Raw genomic sequence first — 8,006 nt, forward strand, 5'->3', positions numbered from 1 at the left:
AGAAAACGTTTGTAGAAAATGGGCTTAAAATTCTTTGATCGTGTTTCTACATTATGTAGTCAATAAAAAGTGTTTCATGGGCCAGGAAAGTGATTTCAACAAAATGCATTTGCATCAGTGCTGTGAATCATCATAAAGTCCTTTATTCCCTACTTTTTGGACCACTCTTTTTTCCTGTCATTTCCACAGTCCACCTGAATCATGCCCATTTGAATCAGTGCATACATTTGAGACTGAATATTATTGTTGATTTTTTGAAATTCTATTGTGAGTAGTATTGCTTTTACAAAAGGAACTCACAAAGCCTTAAGAGGTTTCCCCAACCTAGAAGAGACTTCAAGGGGGTCATATGATTCAATTCCTTGCCTATAAGAAAAACTGAGATTTGACAGTAAATGGTTTAGCGGGCTTTTACAATTCGTAATTCAATTAATAAACATGTATTAACCACCTACTATGTGTCAGAGCACCATGCTTAGTGCTGGGGATACAAAGAAAGGCAAAAGAGATCTCCCTGGCCTCAAAGAACTCACAACATAATGTAGGAAGACAACATTTTTTAAAAAGCTGAAAGGGGTCAGTCAGGTACCTAGTAGAGGTGTATGATGAAGTCTCGAGGGGTATAGTAAGGTGGGAAATGATGGGATGGCTCCCCTCAGTAGCCTTTTTAAATGGAGAATCTGGAAGGAGTTCACCACTGTCTATACTTCACCCTCTCTAATCAGAGTAAGGGAGAGGGTCATAGGAATATTGAGGAAGTGTGAGTTTGGGGATGACCTGGTTTGGCCTGATGACGAGATTGAGTCAAAGCTGATGCAGCATATGAAAATTCAAATTTATAAAATAGGCAAATCTGGCACAATTATTCACTTTCAAAAGGGATTAATTACCTTCTCTCTGATGGAAACCTTTATATTTTCCCCAAACCATTTCACTCTCCTATTTTCCCTATTACTGTAGAGGATACCATCCTCCCAAACCCTCAGCTTCCCAAACTAGGAGTCATCCTGGATTCTTCACAATCACCTCTCATATCTAATCTATTGCCAAGCTCTGTAGATTTCCTCTTTGCAACATTTCTCAATTACATCCCCTCTTCCCTTGTGACATTGCCACCACTCTGGATTATTACCATTGCCTACTGGTGGTTCGGCCTGCCTCAAATCTTTCCCCATTCCAATCCATCCTCCAATCATCCACTAAAGTGATTTTCCTAAAACGTGGTCTGATCATGTCATTTCCCTACTCAATAAACTCTAGTTGCTTCCAATTGCCCTCAGAAGCAAATTGAAAAGCTGTTTAGTATTTAAAGCCCTTCAGAACCTAACCTTCTCCTACCTCTGCAGCCTTCTTATACCTTACTCCCCAGCACACACTCTTCAACCCAGTGACAATGGTCATGACCACTGATCACTACTGTTCCTCTGACCACTGTCTCATGAGCAAGGCATTCCATCTTCAGCTCTGGGCATTCCCTCTGGCCATCCCCCATGCCTGGAACATTCTCCCTCCTCCCTAGATTCCTTTAAGTCACAACTAAAATCTCACCTTCTACAGAAGCTGTCTCCAACACCTCTTAATTCAATTGCCTTCCCTTTGTTAATTACTTCCCATTTACCCTGTACGTAGGCTTCTTTGTATATAATTGTTGCATGCTGTCTCCCCAATTAAATTATAAGATTCCGTGAGAGCAGGGACTATCTTTTACCTCTTTTTGTGTGTCTCTAGCACTTAGCACAGTGTCCAGAACATAGTAGGTGCTTAATAAATGTCATTTGATTGAATGCCTGCAAGGTTCCTTTAAATAGCAATCATTTTTAATGCTTTTCAATTATATATAAATTGTTAGAAGTTAATTTGTTGTATACAGCAAAGAATGTCCCATCCTAATAAAATCATTGAAAGTAATAATGAAGAATGAACTTAAAAGATCATTAAGTCCAATCTACTCCTTTTATAATTGAGAAAACTCAATCTCACACTCCCCTAGATCATACAACAAATTATTGGCAAGCCCATCAGTCAACTAACATTTATTAAGCACCTCCTAGGAGCTAGGCATTGTGCTGAATACTGAGGATACAAAGAAAAGCAAAAAAAAAAAAATACAGTTCTAAGTAGAACTCTGAGCTACTACTACAAATAAATAACCAGAATTCAAGTACTGCATTAAGATTCTTACAAAATGCCTTTGAGGTAGATGCTATTGTTAACCCTATTCTATAGATGAAAAAACTCAGGCTAAGGTAGCCAGCCAAGAAAATCCCAAATGGATTCATGAAGAGTTGGGCATGACTGAACAGCAAGAAGGTAGGTTAAGTGATTTGTCCAGGATTACACAACAAATAAAGTGTCTGAAACTGGATTTGAATTCCATTCTTACTTGATTCCTAGTCCCATGCTTTATTCTCTGCAGTAGCCACCCAGCTGCCCAGATACTAAAACACCTAACTATTGCCAGTTCATTGTGTTTTCCATTACTCCAAGCTTCTCTATTTATTGCTGCCTCTCTACCTTCTTTGTTATGCTTTTGAACTCATGAATACTCAAAAGTAAGAAAGTGCCTTAGGGATCATCTATCTCATTCCACTCATTTTACAGATGGGGACCCAGAGCAGTCAAGTGATTGAATATGTGTTTGTCACCAGAGAAGAGTAAAGTTCAGAGACATGCATCACCATGTTGGATGCAGAGTAATTAATGTTTGAGCCACAGCAATGAATAAAGACTATCAACTAAGCCATAGAATGATCACAATTTACACGTAAGCTCTTATTGGTGTTGGTGCTGTTAATAATATTAATAAATGATAGCTAGGGAGGAGCATCTACACTGATGAAATCCTAGAAGCTTGAAGTATTTTAGGTAAGGAAACAGTCCAGAAAATCACTGATTAGGGGATTTTACCATTCCGTGTAACATGAGGATCTTCAATAGTCTGTCTCTCTACGTCTGTCTGTCTGCACCTGTTTCTCTGTCTCTCCCTCTCCCTCTCTCTCTCTCTCTCTCTCTCTCTCTCTCTCTCTCTCTCTCTCTCTGCCTTTTTTCCTCTCCTTCCTTCTGCTGCTTCTTGTCTCCTCTCTATTTTTCTATATTTTCCTTCCTGTCTCTCTTGTCTTCTCTTATGTCTCTTTTCCCTTCTTTTCTTTCTCCTTTTTATTCTCAGAGGCTTCCTATGGCCTAGCAGTTGCTGCCAATTTCTTCTCTATGGCCCCCCAGGGTGGTCCCTGTAGGCTTGCTGTAAATGCTGAGCTCCATATTCTTAGGCTCAGTACTGTTTGAGATTTCCCAGCTGAGAGCCAGACTTTGGATTATTTTAGATGCTAGCTTCTGTTCTTCTTTCAAGGGTGTAATGTAGTTAGTGTGAGAACAGGTCTGGGACAATTGCTTCTTTTTTCCCCCATTAGGTTTTGTTTCTAGAAAGAGAAAGAATCTAGAATACCTTTGTTTTAAGAGAGGCAATTTAAATTATAGAAAAACTAAAATGCTGAATCAAAGCTAAGTTTGCCTTATGAGAGTGGGACAATATAAATCTGGGTATCCATCCATTCCTTGCCCTTCTCCTTCCATGACCTTAATTTGGGACCTGTACTGTTATAGTAGTTTCCTACCTGGTGAACCTGATTCCAGTTACTGCATCCTAAGCATCCTACATCCTGTGCCAGGGTAATGTTCCCACAGCATGGCTTACATCATATTTCCCTGTTCTAAAACCTTTAGTGGCTTTCTCAATGTCTACAAGGTCAAGTCCAAACATCGTACACTCTCATTTAGATCTTCTGCAACCTACCCCAGCCTATATTTCCAGCCTCACTTCCAGCTACTCGCCTACACAAACCCTTTGCTCTAGCCAAACTGATCTATGAATCGCCTTTGCATGCTCTGTTCTCCAGCCAAGGAAAACTGCTTTTGATTTTCGGTTCTTTTCTTGCCCTCTATTATCTTCATGCCTTTAATCACACCAGCCCTTGAAAAGGATTCCTTCCTCACCCTACTCCAACTTTTTCTGTTATAATTCCTCTTTTCCTTCAAAGCTGAACTCAGGTACCACTTTCTCCCAGGAAGCCTTCCCTGGATCATCTGACATTGATTTTTTTCTCTGCTTAAATTTATCATAGCATTTTGCCTGGACCTATTCCTTGTACTTATTACATTTGCATTAAGGCTGAGAATTTGGGGGAAGATGGATGGTTATGTGTGAGCCACACAAACTTAGCAACAACCGGATGCTATCATTGATTGTTACTTGGGCAATAAAGGAATGGTCAGGATATTTCCTGACCACTTGTTTTTGAGAGGTGGGTAGGGTCACTGACTATTATTAGTGAGAGAACTTAGTTATCCAGTAAGGGACTATAGCAAAAGAAAGTGGGAATAGTGAAGATTGTTGGTTGTGTGTCCATGGTGTATGTGGATTGGGATAGACACAGGATCTGTGATTTCACTGAAAAATCAGAAAGGCGTCTTTCCTATTGTTCCAGAGATTCACTCAGAGAGACCTAAAGGCAGAAGAAGCAGGCAAAAGTGCCAGACAGAGACACCAAAGCACACATGGACCTGGAGAGAGGCCCACACTTAATGTACATGTATGTAGGTGGCCCTAGAGGGAAATAGCTAGTGTCAGACAGCAATTCTGCATGGGCAGAGGAAGAATGATGGAGCACGGAATGGGGGAGAATTATTTGACCCAGGAGGGAATCTCCAAAACAAGAAATATAGGAAGAACCAGAACTGGAAAGAGATGAGGTACACAGATATGATGGGGAGGAGCCCCATTTCCTGAGACTATGGTCCTATGTATATGCTATGCAGTCTAGTAGAAGGCTGATGAACTGTATAGGTACCTGCAGAATGGACGTTGTAACTCTCTATGGGCATCGGTAACAAAAAATTACAACTTACATTTTTATAGCATGTATAGGTTTACAAATTAATTTGCATATGCAATTGCAATTTCATTCAATCCCATGAGTTAAGTTTTATCATTTACCATTCCTAATTTACAGATGAGGAAACTGAGGAAGAGAGAGGTTAAGAATTTTGCTCTGAATCATACATCTGTTGTGTATGATTCAAAGTCAAGGCTTACTGGCTTTATACCCAGAGTCACCTACTTGCATCTATGAATCCTTTGTGAATTATTGTTGTGAAAATAAAATCTTTTACTGTGATTAATACCCTTGCCACCCCAAGTGCTTGCCTAAGAGCTAAATTCTGTTTCTGGTTTTGTTTTCTGGTGGGGGTGGGAGGACACAGTGAACTAGATATTGATGTTCCCAGAGTTTCTCTAGGTGAGAACACAACATTGAGATTTTATGAGACAACCCCAAAATTGTACTGGGTCTTTATGTCATGTGTGTGTGTGGGGGTATGTTGACAGAATATTTATAGAAATAACATGCAGGGAGACTAAAAGATCAATATTTTGAAATATGCAATTGGAATGAAAAAGTGTCTGAGTTTGTAATTTGTACCAGAAATGTTACTCAGACCTCATTCCCAAGCTATTGGGAAAAACATCATGCAAAATAACAACAACAACAACAATGTAATCCTTTAAGGTTTTGGAAAGTGATTTACAAACATATTCATTTGATCCTCACAACAACCCTATGAGGTAGGTGTTATTATTGTCATCCCATTTAGCAGATGAAGAAATCAGATCGAGAGAAATTAAGTGATTTGCTCAGGGTCACACATCTAATAAGAGTCTGAGGCAGTATTTCAGCTCAATTCTTCCTTACTCCAAGTATTCTACCTACTATACTACCCAAGTGCCTCAAATAACTATCTTTGGCTCCATAGTGCCTAATGAGGTATTTGAAAATTTGTTGTCATTATTGTCTAGTCTCCATCTCTCATTATATCTTATGTTGTTTTTTTCATTTTCCTAATCATATCCTTTCACAAGAATCTAAGTGCTATTTTATTTTTAAGGCCCAACTTACCTCTTGATTGCTTCATGTCCATGGCACTTCAGCCTCCAGTGATCTCTACCTCTAACCTTCCCATGTTACTCACCATCTTTGCTGATCATCTGGTAAGAGCCATACATGAGTATTATTAAGGCTTTGTTTTGTTTTAATGTGTGTGTGTCTTATTTTACCATCTAGATTGTAAGTGGTCTGACAGTAGGTGCACTGCTTCTCTTCTTCCTGCATCTTTCCCTTTTCAGCAACACTTAGCACAAGGTCAGGCTTATAGTAGGTACGCTATAAATACATAATGGCTGATTGAACTCTTTGAGTATGTATGTAGCTTTTACTTCTGTTGTATCTGAGGTTTTCAAAGTATTTTGCTCACAAATAATCTCCCCTTCCTGTACTTTTCAGTCCAATGACACTGGCTTCTGGGCTGGTCTTTGAACACAACACTCCATCTCTCACCCCCAAGCTTTATTTTTTTACTGGCTATCTTCTATGCCTGGATTGCTCTCCCTCCTCACTTCTGTCTCTGTCTTCACTGGCTTCCTTTAAGAATCATCTAAAGTCTCACCATCTGCAAGAAACCTTTTTGGTCTTCCTGAATGAGTTTATTCCCAAATCCTTACACACACACACACACACACACACACACCCTATTCACACATATATATATATATATGTATGTATATATGTGAATATATATTCTGTTTGTACAGAATTATTTTCATTTATCTCACATATTAGTCTGTTAAGTTCCTTGAAGGCAGGGACTATTTGCTGCCTTTCTTTGTATCCTGCAGTGCCTAGCATGTAAGGAATGCATATATTATTATTACGATAAGAATTTTTAAAAGGTATAGAATTATAAACATCCTAAAAACCTTCTAAAAAGAACATTAGAAAAGAGAGACTAATGGTTCAATGATAAAGGCACTGGTGTTTCAGGATAGGCCCATGTAAGTATCAGAACCAAGAATCCGGTTTAGACATTCTGACTCTTCTCACAGGATTCTTGACACTGTGCCAAGCTGCTTTGTGGCCTATTGTTAAAGCAGCATCTTACCTTTTAATATATCATCTGATCACCACAGTTGCTGTCAATTAATCCTTGATTCTCATACTCAGGCACCATCCCATTGTCTTAAGACACTGTCACTTTTACCAGGTTCACATGACAAGAAAGCATAATGGGAAATTGGTGATCAGGTACAGGCCTGTCTCTGTTTGTCACGCCTCCTGGCCAGCTATTATCCTAAATGAGTGACCATGTGGAACAAATCATTAATGTGAAGGACAAAGCAAAATTACCAGGAGAGAAAGCATGAAATAGTAAATGTTTTATTTAATCTACAATGATATGGAAATGTTTCATTGGATGCAAGCCTGCTGTTTAAAAGCTCCCAGTCTCATTATTTACAGCTGTAAAGTAATACAGCTCAGTAGTGGTGAGCTTGCTAAATAGACAATGGGGGTGAAGTGGAAAAAGCACTGGAATGAAAGTCAAGAGATGGGGTTTAAACCTTGGCCAAGTCATATGACCTCCTTGGGCTTCATATGTTTCACCTATAAAATGAGGTGGTTGGATTAGATGATGCCTAGGGTTTGTCTCAGTCATAGAGACATGTGTACATAAGATAAGGGAAAACATTCCTTCTTTTTTTTTTTTTTTTTAGTGAGGCAATTGGGGTTAAGCAACTTGCCCAGTGTCATACAGCTAGTAAGTGTTAAGTGTCTGAGGCCGGATTTGATCTCAGGTACTCCTGACTCCAGGACTGGTGCTCTGTCCACTGCGCCACCTAGCTGCCCCTGAAAACATTCCTAAAATGGAGCTTGTCCAGGATGTAGCATGCTGTATAGGGGGAATATTATCAAAGATGAATATTTGAGTTTCACTGAGAATAAATTCAATGTCTTCTGCCCCAGTCCAGGTCCTCATTGTCTCTCACCTGGACTACTGCAAATAGTATCCTGGCTTCCAGGCATCACATCTCTCCCCTCACCTATCTTTCACCTTCACATAGCTGCCCATTAATATTCTAAAAGGATAACTGATAGATATGAAAGAAAAAAGAAAGCAAAGAA

Source organism: Dromiciops gliroides, chromosome 2 (assembly GCF_019393635.1).
Source record: "Dromiciops gliroides isolate mDroGli1 chromosome 2, mDroGli1.pri, whole genome shotgun sequence".
NCBI lineage: Eukaryota > Metazoa > Chordata > Mammalia > Microbiotheria > Microbiotheriidae > Dromiciops > Dromiciops gliroides.